Genomic DNA, 15589 nt, shown 5'->3' with positions numbered 1-15589 from the left:
ACTTAATGTACACAAGAATAAACACATTAACACTTTCATGTTAATCTGGTAAAATCACAAGAATTGTACTAGCTATAAGCCACTTACCAACAAAATGTAATAATAGCTTGTAAATGGCCATTGCTAATGATTGTTACCTCGGATCTTGACAAAATTTTCTGGAAATGTTCCAAATGAGATAAGAAAGAAATGATTAAATTTCGGAGGTGATCCGGATCAGCGTCTAGATCTAGGATCTTTTTAAAGAATTCTTTATCATTGTGAGATACTCCACGATAATTGGTTGGATTGCTTTACAAAACATTACAAGACAAGGTCACCATCAATTCTGGCACATGTAAATGTACGATCCAGATCCTGGCAATATTCTGGATACTAAGATCTGGAATATGAAATATGTGCTGGGTCATCATAATTTTCAACACTGTCAGGAAACAAATTATCGTACAAACCTGAAACTAACACCAAATTGTAGCAGGCAGTCTGCTGAAAGGGAGTATAACATTAAAGTAGGACTTAAGTGTTGGTGACGATCACAATATGCTTTTCGGAGGTCTGTGCTCACTGAGTGCTTTTCTGTTTAGCATCGCTTTCTGTTTTCTAATTGAAATCTCCAGACAGATAAAACTCCAGATTTTTTACTGTCTCTAAATTTTGGATTTAAATTGTAATTTAGCCTCCCATCTATCTGTAAACAACAGGTTTTGTAGCATTCAACCACTGTCTACCTTAATTAATTTGACAGTATTTTTAATTATTCCAAAGTAGCTTTAGGCCACATAAAAGTTCAGTGTCGTAAGCTTTCAAGAGGATAAATGGATGTGATAGACATTGTCTGATGTAGCTTATCAGCCATCGGATATGGTGTATTGGCTTGAATTGTTGCTAGATTGTTCTTCAGTTCTGTACCATAAGCTACAAATTCATTCAGCCTTTTAAACCTGGGTGCTGCTTTTAACAACTTTTATTCTTTCACCCCTGGAAATATTAACAGCAATCTCAGGGGTACTTAAACACTGTAATTATATATTATTATATTATATTATATTATATTATATTATATTATATTATATTATATTATATTATATTATATTATTTTATATTATTTTATATTATATTATATTATATATTATTATATATTATTATATTATATTATATTATATTATATTATATTATATTATATTATATTATATTATATTATATTATATTATATTATATTATAATATTCTTAGGTGAATTCTGAGGGAAATAATTTTTTGAGTTACTTTTTAACAGCCTGGAACAGATTGAATACCTTTCAGACGTTACTGTACTGTATCTTTGGACATGTTAATGATAACTGTGTGTTGAGATTTATCTCAGTTACCTCTACAGAAACAAGTTCAGCAGTTTAAGACCTCTCATCCAAAGATTTATGCTGAGTCTAAGTGGTTAGATAAGCATATGAAGCATGTGTACAGCAGGTTCGAGAGGACAAGGGGTTAAACTTCATTTTCCATCCAGGGCCCAGGTGCACCATGCCCCACCCGAGGCTGTGAGACTCTCCATGCACAGGGAGACCTTTAACAGCCTTGAGATGGAAGCACACTATCCCCCAGCAGGCTGTAAAAGACAGTGTTCCTCAGTCCAGTTCCCCCCCGTCTGTCTGGTAAGGCCTCATAAAAGACTTAACAGGTCTCACATGACCCCTCTGTTCAGTGGTGACCTGATTGGCTGGATCTTTAGACGAGGGGGTTTGATTGGATGGCTTCAGGCTGTAAAGGGCAAGGTGGTTCACTGCCGAGCTCATCCTGTCCCACTGTTCGGTCAGTATGAAGAAGCAGACATCAGCTCAGCTAGATGTATGGAGACAAACAGTCTCTACTGCCTGCATAGTCCATGATTCAACGAAAACAACTTTCACAAAAGATAAAGAACACGTTACAAATGTGTTTCGCCTTGGATCATGTTTTAAGTTAGTGAATGGTTTGTAGCAGAGCTGGTAAAGTGATTATGTATTGTAGCTTGTTAGCTTGTTGGTGTTGGTTGCTGTAAGCTTGTACATGGCACACATCACCCAACAATTTCCCATCTCAACAAAAGAAGCCAATACTGAAGTGTTGGTACTGCAGTTCTTCAAATGTCCACTTGGGGCTTTCTCCAGAAGCTCTATAAGCTGCATACACACCCATTTGGAAAACTACACATGCATGTTAACTGAATACAGGGAAGTGGAGACCTGGCATTACACGGTTCAAGTACTGTTCTGTAAAACTAACAGTTGTGTGGATATTTCTACTCTGTGGCCTTCATACTAACCTGTTATCTTTGGATGAGACTGATATAACTCTACACCTACACCAGCAATGTTACAACAGCTTATTTCTCTAACCAAACCATTTTTCAAGGAAATGCCAGCCTGTGGCCTGTTTCCGGCGTGTCACTCCCTACTCTTGCCCTGTTTCCTACTCTATCCACTGTCATCCTCTATCCAATTAAAAGCATAAAAGCCCCAGAATGAACTGAATAAAGAATAAAATTACAAGTTTGGTATTATTAGAGGTATGGCTGACTTGACTGATGGATGGGAAGTCTGTAGCTGTTAGCAGGAGGCTTAAGACACAATGCAACTCCACCTGTTTGCTCAAAGTTAAGTGAGTAACTAGTTTTATTATGGGGACCAAGTAATACCCAAGTGACAACCTCAGGTCGAATAATATGAGTCAATGTAGGGGCCGTTTGCACTACAACAGTTTTAAGGTGAAACGCAAAAGTATTGTTGCGTTTCTGCCTCGGGTTTACATGGAAACAGCGATTCAGCCGACATAAAACGCAAACTTTTGTAAACAGCTTCTGTAAAGAGTAAGCCGGCATTTTCAATGGAAACGCTGACGTCACACTCCGCTGACGTCGCAAGCGCATACAACAGTACAGTTGTTACAATCGTCGTGGACTACCATGTTGTGCTTGTGCTGAATCTGCTGACTGTCTTTATACAAAATTTGCATCCATTGCTCCACTTTTGCACTTCGTATTTTCCATTACACCAGATAATCTGCTCAACTCATCTTCAGTCTCTCATTGGAGATTTACCAAATGCGTCTTCTGGACAAAACAGTAATGGCTCCAACAACAGGCCTGGTTTGCTTACTATGGCGTTTTCAGTGTAAATGCAGATTTTTTTCACTGCATTTTAGCAATTTTCTTTTCTACGATAGAAGTTCTAAAAACTGCTGTTTGTTGAGGGTCTGCTTGAGGCTGACTCCGGAAGTACCAGAAACCACAGAAACCACGTACACACCAAAAATAAAAAAGCATCACCCCAGCTGAAATTTACATTTATACATCAGGGTAAAAACACGGCTTGGGTCTGGATGGCTTATTGTCTTCAACAGGGATTTTATTATACAGCCCATGGCAACACTTCAGTAACCTGTGTGTGGAATCACTGAGACTTTATCTCTGTTAATACAACTTCTCCAACATCTGATGTGAAAACACATTTTCTAAATTAAACACCTGTAAGTTTGGGGGCTTTAAAGATGTTGATCATGATTTTAAGCCTGTGGTGATGACCGTACAGTTTCAGTGCAGGGCAGACAGACGCTGTGTCCACTAACATGTGGGTGACTTTTTCCTGACTCTTGACTTGTGGTTTGCTCTTTGTTTTGTTTTTCCTCAGCTGGGGGAAGTGTGCTGTTGTGACCAGAGTGCAAACGCAGCACCCCGGGGTCCACCCCTCCATCTGACCCCTGCTGACCCTTCACATCTCAGTCACGAGCAGTCCATCAGCTCGCATTGCTGAGGGAGTGTGTGGCTCGGGGGAGACCATTAGCTCCAGACTGCCTTCTACTTTTTTTGTTGTCGTCCTGAAACAGGATCACCTACACACACAGACAGACACACACACACTTCTGCTTTAATAGGGGCCACTTTAGTCTGGCTGCAGACACCTCCAGCTCTCCTTCCTGCTGTTCACAACCACAGTCTCAAGTATTTCCTTAAAACCTCCCTGTCCACCAGGATTCTTCCTCTCTGTCTCACACACACACACACACACACACACACACACACACTGAGGCCTTCCAACACATTTGTTTCTGTTTCTGCATCTGGCCATCTCTTCCCTCTCTGTTATTAAGCGCTTTTATGCCAAAAAATGTAATTAGGTCATAGTTTATCAGAACAAAAGCACAGAGGAAAAGTTCTTCTTTCTTTCTTATAAAAAAATATTTACACGTGTGTCCTGGAACTTTCTGGATTAAGGGTTTCTTTCAGGGGTCAACGCTGCTGAAAGCCTCAGATGCTCTCGCCATGAACTCATACTTAAGCTTACTGAGCTAAAACATCTGGGCCCCCTTCTTCCCCCTGCACAGCTTTCTACTGATCCCAGAGATGGATCCTCAAGGGCACACACACACACACACACACACACACACACACACACACACACACACACACACACACACACACACACACACACACACACACACACACACTCATACTGGAGCAGTGTGTTGAGTGACAGCACCTGACAGGCTGTGATGCACTCCATGTAGATGAAAAACCAACAGCAGTGTCCCGTTTGTCATTACTCCGGGTAATGTAGCCCAGCTGGCTGCCTGTCACGTGGCACCCCTGGTACCCAAATCCCAGGATGCTTTGTGTGTGTGCTTGCATTATGTGCGTTAGAGCCGCCTCAGGAAAAAGAGACAGCATAGTGTGTAATGTTAAAGGTTTGACTCCTTAGATGTGATTGTGAGAGATGCTGGTGGGAAAGGCCGGATCCCCTGCTGTCTCAGTCCTGTGTAAACATGGCTCCCTCTGTGAAGGAAGAGGTAAGTAATAGAGGAGGGAAGGGACTGAGAGGAAGGGACGGCACAGACTGACACAGCAGGGGGCATGCTGTTCTCCGTATTAGCCTGTCAATGAATCTCATTAACACGACTTTGCTAATCAGAGAATATTCCACTGAAGGCCATCCGCTCTGATCCCCACCTCCTCCCTCTCATCATTACACATGCATTAATCCACCCTTTATTTATTTTCCTCCCGTCAATTAAACTCCATTTTAAGCAGCGTCTGTCATTTTCTGCTCCTGCTACGTCCAATGTCTTGTCTGTCCATGTGAAACAAAGCAGGCTGCCACGTTAAGTATATCCACTCTGCAGCCGTCACGTCAGGAGAGGCTTGTTTTCGTTGGGTTTCAGCTGCACTCAATAAGCAGTGGGAATAAATGGGCACTCACGCTGAAAGCCTGTCTTTTCCTAATGACAGCTCAGTAGATAAATACCACCAAACATTGCTCGGAGCGACACTTAAAATTTGGGGTTGCTTGAATATTGTACAGTAATTTCGGAGACGCTCATCCGAGTGCTCCTGCTTTTATGTTTCTTTGATTTGTTGATGCTGTAGTGCTACTTGTAAATTCTTTTAAATCTTTCTGGTGTGTGTGTGTGTTTGTGTGCATTAGTGAAAAGAAAAAGCATGGCAGGATGTTTGCGTCACTGATGTGTAGTGCAGGATGAACGGCAGTGTCACATGTGTCACACGACACAGGCCCCAACAGGAAGCTGGCTGCTTGTTAAACAGGAAGGACTGACCCACTGAAGGGGTGTTTCTCCCTTTTATCGGCTCTTTTCTGCTCTTTAATGAGAGCAGCTGGTATCCAACACAAACAAAGCAGCAGCGATCGTCCAGAGACACAAAAACACTAATATTTGATCTTCCTCCGAGAGATTTGCGTGGCGTAAGATGAAACAGACCAAATTAGAGGTTGAAGCGAAGAGTCATGCCAGAGACATCCCCGACACCACACATGCTCATTCTTTAATCATGACCGTGTTCTGCCAATATCGGGGAATCTGAATTCCAAAGGGCGCCTGGCATCAAAAGGAAGAGCACAGTTTGGTTTCTGTCTCCAACATCTGACAGAGTGACTAATGGGAGCTACTGAAGCTTCACTCCGAAACCTAAACACCTTCCACATTAAAACCGACTCTGTACATGTTCTGAAGCAGCCTGTGAAACTGCTCCGACACACAGTTAAAGGCTCAGAAAGATTTACCCTCCATCCTCAAAGTCCTCTAATGTTTTTGACGCTCTCCAGCGGCACGACTTGGTGTTGTTCCCAGAGTCCCGTGTGCTCTCTGGGTGTGTTCCTGGCTCTGAATGTGCAGATAGGGTAAATAAATCACACGCAAGGCCCTCTGGAGAGCAGGGAAACCGACTGGAACGGGCTTCAGGGAGTGAAGAAGACATCTGGCAGAGGAGCTGGAGCTTTTCTGATGAGGAGAAAATGACTTATAGAGGAACATTATGACAGGAGAGCAGCTTCTGGGGCCAGACAACAGCTCTTCGCACGTTTAACACAAACTCTTCAGTTCTACAAAATAAGTTTGATCATGCATTGTTGGAGTGTGACCCAGCGTTTTCATGTCTACTTAAGCATCCAAGGTTTATTTTAATGAAGTCACTTAAATCACTTCAAATCACAAAGAGAGGTGTGTTTTCACTGTTACTGTTTGAAATTTAATTACCAATCATGTAGCCAAGTGCACAGATAAAACCATACCATTCTTATACTAAACTAGAGCTCTTTACATCCTACAGAAACTCAAGAGTTGGGGGAAAAAAACAAATAAGAAGAGATTAGACTAGAAAAAAAGTTGTAAAATGCAGCAGGAAAAGCAAAAAGTGTTGCATAAAATAGTTCAACAACCCCAATAAAATCCAGATCCTGATACTGCCATTGAAAAAATCCTGACACATTTTCCCCATATCGCCCCCTAGTGGACAATGTTTCCTTGGTTGGAAGCAGAGTTTGCTAATTTTTTACACAGTTTTTAACACCACAGAAAACTGACCACTTGTCATCTGGTATCAGTACACACAATGAAGGGACAGGTGAGGTTTGATTTCATCAGTCTGTAATGATGCAATAATATGTTCAGAGGTGTCAAAAGTATTCACATTCATTTCTCAAGCAGAAGTAGAAGTATCGATGCTAGGGTTTAAAATGACTTTTCTAGAAGTTTAAGTATCACCTCAAACTTTTTACTTAAGTAAAAGTACTGGTTTCAAAAATACTCAAAGTATAAAAGTAAAGGGGGTAAAATACTGTTAGGGTCAAAAGCTTAGACCGTGCCACAGGGGCCTATAGTTCATATAGATCATCCCCACTCCTGAGGCTCCGTTAACACGACAACGTTTCATCTGAGAACGCTAAAACGCAGTGAAAAAAATCTGAGTTTACATGGAAACGCTAAGGGACTGAAAACACTGTAGTTAGCATGCCAGGCCTGTATGTGGTGCTATAATTGTTTTATCCAGACGCCGCTTTTGGGATTGGGAGATCTCCACCAAAGTAGAGTTGAGTTAGTCATCTGGTGTTTTGGTAAAAACTAAGTGCAGAAGTGGAGCAACAGATGCACATTTTTTTTTATTAACAGCAGATTCAGCAGTACATGCACATCACAGTAGTCTGCGATGATTGTAACAATGGTGGCAGCGATTCAGAAAATTCCCACTCCGGAGGCCGTTTACAAACGTTTGTGTTTTAGGTCGGCTAAAACACAGTTTCCGTGTAAACGCAAGGCCAAAATACAACAAAACTTTTGCGTTTCACCTTGATGTCCTTGCTGAAGTGTGGTGTGATTTGTGTCATGCGCAGGTGTGATGGATCCGACCAAACCAATACAGTGTTGAAATGGTACTACGTTTATACATCTCATCCATCCACAGTCAAATTCACCCTTCCTGGATGGTGCAATTTTAGTGATTTTAGGATTGTTTTTTATTTTTTTTGGTGTGTCTTTTTGAACGATGACAAGCTGAAATAAAAAAGGAGTAGTAAGGTTATTTTTAATATGTGTAGTAGAAAGTACAGAAATTTTTACTAAAGTAAGGTGACAACATATTTCTACTTCGTTACTTGACACCTCTGAGTATGTTTGAGCACACTTGGTGACAGAAATCGCAAAAGAAACAGAGCAGAGCATGTTCAAAAGCTAGTGGCCATTTTCATAAAATCTGATGTGGCTTTCTTTCTGTGGTCCTCTTTGAAAAAGTTTGGACACCCCTGCCTTAGTTAGAAGATTTGGAGAGAATCTGAATTGTCTTTGGAAGTGACAGTTTTATTTGACAGCATGCTGTTACTGTCACTCTGTAGCTAATATTGGCCTTGGCAGATTTAGGGTGGCTAGCTTGTGCACAAAGTCATGGACTGACTTGGAAATAAGCTAAAATTTTGTTGACACATGAATTTTTTTTAAGAACAATGAAAATTATTTTAGTGCCTGCACCATTGTTTTCTTGATTGATTTATTAATGCATGCACTTTGTTTCAGCTGTGGTTTTTTTAAAGTACTTTATAAATAAAGTTGAGTTGAGTTATGCTAAAACCTGAAACACAGCCATACAACTTTTTAGTAGCTTTCTACAGCAGTTCTTCTTTGCTTGACATATTTAAATCACACATCTTAAACCCTACAGATATAAAGCATAAATAAGATTTCCATTGACACACTACAGGCAGTGATGTTTGTGTATGTTTTTGAGGTCATGCTCCTGCCGTTGACACTCACTCTTTGTCTGACAGGGTTTATTGCTTTCGACTGGATGCGCTGCAGATGAATTCAGTTATTCACTTTGAAAAGTGCTAAAATCTTTACTGACTTAGACATGTTTTTAAGTTTTGATGGTGTAACCTCATTTAGTAGTTTCTAAAAACTTTGCACACAGACTTTGTAATGGATTAATGAATACTGCAGCAGATCCAACCCAGTCCTTCCCAGCTGTGTTTTTAAAGTGAAAGAAAGCTGGAACAGTGTTCTCATTGTGACAGTAAATTAAATCTCTGAATACATGGAGATGCATCACATCAATTCAAGCCAGCAAGAATCAACATAGAGAGCTTGTGTTGTGTCATAGCAACCGTGCTCCTAATGGTTGACTTTATGTTTTATCAACTATAACAAGAGAAAACCCTCCAAAACAAGAGCTCAAATCAGGTGTGTTTGAATGAGAGCTCGAGAAATTGGAGCAGAAAAAGAAAGAATCAGGGAGATAAAGCAGAGCAAGTCAGGCGAGAAACTGAGAGTGAGAAAGAAGCGTGAACAGCCACCCGCTACAAATGTGCTGCAAGGCTTTGCTATCAGGGTGACAGGTGCATTATCATAGGTTAATGAGAAGCCTGGTGCTGCCTGTAGCTCCTCTGCCTCCTGCACCTTCTCCATCAATCAGATGAGACACAAACTCCCACAGAAGCACCGAGCACAGGCACACACAGGTACATACAGTAGAGTTCACCAAAACACGTGTGCAGACACCTTTTTATAGCTTGTGGGCTTCACAGGTAAAAGCAATATGTGTAAGCAACTTAGTCTAAAGATTACAGCGTGATTAGGAGGTATATGTGGATATAATGAGAGATGATTAGCACCTGGAACACAGCCCTGAAGTGTGGTCACGTTAAGATGTTAATTACAGCTGCTGCTACAGTTTGATCTCTGCAGAAAAACCCAGAAGTAAAAACATCTTCATTTCCACCAGATGACACCTTTAGAGGATGGAGTTGCCCATTCTCAAGGTTTGAAGGTCGAAACAAGACCAGATGTGTCCATGAAGTGGGATTAGAGGAAGGTGGCTTTTGTTTTCTTGCTTGGAGGAGGCTGCTGTCAATCAAATCGGACCACATGCTACACACACGCACACACACACAAAATCACAAGGTCCTGAGGAAGCAGCATTAACAGCTGGTGTTTGATGAAAATCATTGTGGGATGTTTTTTTTATCCTGCAGCAGACACAGCTGGAGACTTAAGTTGTTGATTTATGATTTTTTTCCTCCCAAACTACAGATCAGTTATTGTACATTTAAAGAAGTGTAACAGTTTTCTTTAAAATCAAGAAAGATCAAAGTATTATTCAATGTTTTACAATTAGTTAATGAGGGTTAAGTTAAGAAAATTTAAGTATTTCAGCAAAATACAGATATGTTTTTATCATACAGTGTGGGGGTATCATGAGTTGTTGCTTCCTAAGGCCCTTCAAGTCCCTGTTTATGGTCAGCAGTGCCAGAGAGTCCCAAATGCTCTTCTGTCTAGTTTATTTAAAAAAAGAAAAGAAAATCCCTCCACCAGGATTTAAATCTTAGTAACTTCACTCAGTCCACGCTGCAGGAGACCAAACATGGTGGTCAACCATGTGAGGAGTGATGACTCCAACTAACTATGATCTCAAAACCAGCAGATGTGGGGATGAGGTCAATGCCCAGCCTTCTGGTAAACAACTGAAACGCATCAGACTGCAAAACTGTTTATAACTCATGGCTCAAGTATAATCACAACAGAAGAGAAGTAAACATGTTCCAGCAGAGTACGGTTATAATGTGTAAAGATGTGAGATTTGATAACAAACACTGTCCTCTACACCAGGCTGGTTCATGTTTACGTGATTTAAGAATAGACATTTTAAAATGATCTCTAGAGAAGATTTCTTGGCTTCTGTAGCCAGCCTCATGTGGACATTCAAGGAACTGCAGAATTTGTACTAGCATCATTTTTAAACCTGGAGGTTGAACACTGCTCCTCTGGTACCCCTGCAGTAGCCTTACTTGATTCACAGCTCAAAAAGTCCTTTTTTCCCGAAACTCTTGTTTCAGCCTCTGCCTGAAACTCTTCAGTTTTGCTGCTTTTTCTGTAAGACTCCTTGAAACCTGCTTTCTTCTGATTGGCCAGCCCCCCCTGGCAGACCTTGGTGTTTTCAGGCCTGCCCCTCCAACATGTCATGAACCAGTTAGGGCAGGACTATTCAATTAAAAAAAAATTAATCGGGCCAGATTTTCAGACTAAGAACACAAGATAAGCTGCACATTTATTGCAGGAAAGTTACGCTGTGGAGACCCTCTCCTGAGCTGTGCAAATCTGCTTTATTGTAGTACAGCTCTGAATTTTAGCCGCCCCCGGGAAAGTTTGTCCAAAACAAACAAAATGTTTTTCTGTGCTGTGTCTATGGGCATAATAAACTTTCAGTACTGCATCACACTCGTTACAGAGCAAACACATTGGTTTGGTTTTTGGACGTGGTAAAATAGATAAATACTTTCCAGTCCACGCAGGCTTAAACTGATGATTTTCCTCGCTTATTTTTTGTTTTAGGGTAAAGAGACGTGCTATTTTCACCTATGTAGGAGTGCTGATGTTAACTTTTCAAAGGCTCCTGCTAAATGACACAGTGCAATTGGGTCAGTTGCTAGGTTATGATAGGTGTTGCAGTCAATATTCGTAATAATGTTGGAATTTTTGTAAGAACTTGTCAAATTTCAGTAAAGGATGTTTTTCTTGTTGGACCCAAATCCAAATTGCTTGGCAGCTGCTTTTGGGCTGCTAATTGAATAGGGCTGAGTTTGGGGGTCCTAATGTGATGGCCTCAGCATTTTAGCTATTTTTTAGTAAGTTCTAGTGAAGATCTCATGTTTTTTTTTTTTTTTAGAAATACAGATTTGATTAGTTTACAGACAGATTCAGAGGTTTCTACAACCTGAAACTGGAAGGGTTAGAAAAAGTGCACATTAACATCTATCTAGCACTGTTTCTTTGTATGCATGTTTAAAATTTGGGAAAGCAGAATACCCCCTCTTTAAATGAGCATCAAAACCAGCTTTAAAACTCTACCAACCTAGAAAAGCACTCAGAGAGCGCAGACGGCCGCCAAGCATATTGTGATTGTCACCAACACTTTAGTCCTACTTTAATGTTATACTACCTTTCAGCAGACTGTCTGCTACAATTTGGTATTAGTTGCAGGTTTGTACGATAATTTGTTACCTGACAGTGTTGAAAATAATGACGACCCAGTACATATTTCATATTCCAGATCTTAGTATTCAGAATATTGCCAGGATCTGGATCGTACTTTTGCATCTGTCAGAAATTATGGTAACCTTGTCTTGTATTGTTTTGCAAAGCAATCCGACCATTTATTGTGGAGATACACATATGGTGAAAAGGACTCTATCTCACAGTGATAAAGAATCCTTTAAAAAAGTCCTGGATCCAGACGGTGATCCAGATCACCTCCAAAATTTAGTCACTTCTTCCTTATCTCATTTTGAACATTTCCTGAAAATTTCTTTAAGATTTGTTATTACTTTTTGAGATACGTTGTTCACAGAAAAATGTGTGAAACAGAATGAAAGAGACTCATCTAGAGGTTAAATTACAAAAGACAATCTTCATTAATGAAAGTTTAAAATATTAGGGAAGCTTGGTGTTGAAATAAAATAAGACGTTGCTGTAGAAGCAGAAATTTTCAGACAAGTTTTTCCTCAGGCGAGCCTAAACAGCTTCAGACCTTTGAAGAAATGAGAAGGTGGTATAAGGTTGTTAATACAAAAGATGTGTTTTCCTGTTCATTAAAGTTTTAAATCAGTCTGTTTGTGAAATATCAAAGTAACCAGTGCCCGGTCAGTCCACTTCTGGTGCTAAGAGCCTCTCTTCATGCCCATTTCCTCTCTCTTACCATCTTTCTGTCTGTCTGTCTGTCTCTCATCTCACCGGACAGGAGTGGAATCTGTGTTTTCATGGACTCCAATTGCTGATATTCACCGGTGCTTGGCAGAGGCAGTGAGGCTGCAGCAGAGTGATTTACCCAGCGAGGGCCAAAGAGGCCACATGGAGAGGTGGGCCCGGCCTTATCACTCTGGATTAGCCCAGGAGAGGAATGATGGAGAGAGGGGGAGATGGAGGCATAGAGAATCAGGTAGCTCTGAGTGCGAGTCAGAAAATCATTCTTCTCCTGTCCTGGATTCTACAAGCTGCTGGGCAGGAAATGAGGCGGGGACACCTGCTGACCTGCAGCCACTTGCAGTCTCTCAGCCTATCACAGAAACAATTTAAAGTGCTAATGGAAGCAGGCGTGATCCTTTCTCCAATGCATACAAAGACACTGTGACTCACACTGCTCTGCTCTGATTAAAGCTGAGGAGTCGTCTGCTGCAGACGCTTCTGTTATAAAACATCTATTCGGCGGATCTGTGTGAGCGAGAGCCTGTTTGTGTATGATCCCTGAGAGAGATTAGAAACAGGAAAGCCAGCGAGGGCGGCTGTTAGAGGAGGAAGAGGGCATGAGGACGGGTCAGCCTGCAGGTGGAGGTGGTGTCCTTGGTGGGGTGAACATGTTCACGACACAGGATGCCGAGAGAAGGGCACACGCCGGGGAGATCATCCTGGTAAACACGTGTCATCTGTGTGCAGGCCCTTTGCACAGGAGTGTAAATTACACAAACATATGACAGAAAAACTGTGTTTTTAAAGGTTTCACCTCAAGTCGAACGTCCTCCAGAGAGCTGCTTTTCAAATCAGTCTTTTAAATGGTTCCAGGTTACTTACTGAGCACACGGGCCTGACATCTTCATCATTCATGCTTTTATTTCATTCGCTCTCAGAGGGATCATCATCTGTCCCACTTCCTCTGCCCTGACTGACAGTTATGTGGAAAAAAACAGAGGAAGCTTTCCCTTCCTCATCTGTGTGTATGTGTGTGTGAATGAGAGATCTGATGAGCCAAGCAGCAGCAGCAGCAGACAGTATCCTTCTGAGTTAGTTTTCCACAGCCTGCACACAAAGAAAAACCAGACTGATGCAGAAAAACTGGAACGATTTTCCTCTTTCTCAATCTGATTTTTTTCTTTTTAATTCTTTGCGGAGGCTGAAATTAACAAATGATGAATGAATTGATTCAGTCAGTCCAGTTAGAGAGCAGCTTCAGACATTGATCATTATCCTGCTGGGACACGTTTTTAATTCTCAGATTCAGATTTTGTAATTGTTGGGTATTGACTACATCCAGCACAAACACATGACTGACATGTTTTCAGGTTTGATTTTTAAAACTGTATCTTCAGCTTTTCCTTTGAGAAGACTTATTAGATTCAGACAGATTCTCATATGAAGGACTTGAAACAGCTGACTATAGGAACGATTATATGTCCAATTAACCAAAAAAAGGCCAACACACCACCTTATCTCCACTTCCTGGATCACTTTCTGCCAAACTTCATCACATATCCCAGACTTTATCCATCATCTGTGCTTGTTTTCATCAGGGTAGTGAAGCACCGAAGCATCATGGCAGTAGCCATTTACAGGAGCTACAGCCCCGGCTAGTGGTGATTGGCTGCACCACAGCTTAGTAATGACCAGTGCTAGGAATAATGGTGTTAAAAATATGGGCATTACTAACCCTGTTACTGTTTCTGGTAACAGGAAATGAAATTAATTACATTTTGAAAAGTAGCAATGCTATTACTGTTACTGACAGTGAAATGTGGAGCATTACAATGCACTGAAATCGAATAGCTGTTTTCTGACCTGGCTCACTCCAGGCCAGGCACAAGACAGGAGCTCCAAATATATATATATATATATATATATATATATATATATATATATATATATATATATATATATATATATATATATATATATATATATATATATATATATATATATATATATTTATATATATATACATATATATATATATATTTATATATACATATATATATATATATATATATATATATATATATATATATATATATATATATATATATATATATATATTTAGATATATATATATATATATTTTTTTTTTTTCTGATTGTCCTTCTTTGTCGTGGTGGGAGGGATGACAGACACACAAGAAATGATGATTGGCTAAGAGTAGAGTACAATGTCATGGTAAGCCAATCAGAGCCAGAGGTCAGGTAGATGGATGGTGTTATGAACCTCAACACGCAGCAAACAGCCGCACAAGAGAACTAGTTGTGTCATTGATTTAAAGTCAGAAACATACATGTGACATATTCACTATGTACCAGAGCAAAACCTGCTAAAAATCTGAAGTCTTTTACATATTTGTCTTTTTTTAAGTACAGCAATAATTACTCCCCCTGGTAACGCATTACATCTATAAAAGGATAAGTTTGGTTTATAAAGCTTTTACATTGTTTATAGAACGAAGTAGAACAAAATACTCACCCAGAAGGTTTTCCTGATCCCAGCAGTGCTTCGGGAGATATTTAGATCCAAAATCATGCAGCGGACGCCCATATAATGGGATCCATGGGGACATAGACAGCGCCGCTCCTAAAACTGCATTAATTGTCCAAAAACTTGTGTTTTCCACCAATGTTCCATCATGGTCCGCTCTGGGCTAGTCCTCTGCTGCAGTCTGTGTCACTCCAGACAGCACTGTGTGGCTGTACTGACCTCTGAACTGACAAAGACTTTGTTTATGATTTCCCCTCCGCCCGTCGTCATTTAGCCTGCCATCATCCCCTGAAACAATGAGCCGCACTGCGCATGCACAGAGGGGCAATTGTAAACAAAGTATTTGTCAATTCAGAGATCATTAGCCATACAGCGCTGTCTGGAGTGACACAGACTGCAGCAGAGAACTAACCCGGAGCGGACCATGATGGAATATTGGTGAAAAACACGAGTTTTTGGACGATTAATGCAGTTTTAGGAGCGGCGCCGTCTATGCCCCGATGGATCCCATTATACCGATGTCCGCTGCAAGATTTTGGATCTAAATATCTCCC

Source organism: Halichoeres trimaculatus, unplaced genomic scaffold (genome assembly GCF_033239565.1).
Source record: "Halichoeres trimaculatus isolate MK-OKI-2021-1 unplaced genomic scaffold, fHalTri1.1 fHalTri1_scaffold_10, whole genome shotgun sequence".
In the NCBI taxonomy this organism is placed as follows: domain Eukaryota; kingdom Metazoa; phylum Chordata; class Actinopteri; order Labriformes; family Labridae; genus Halichoeres; species Halichoeres trimaculatus.
This window is presented reverse-complemented; position numbering follows the sequence as displayed.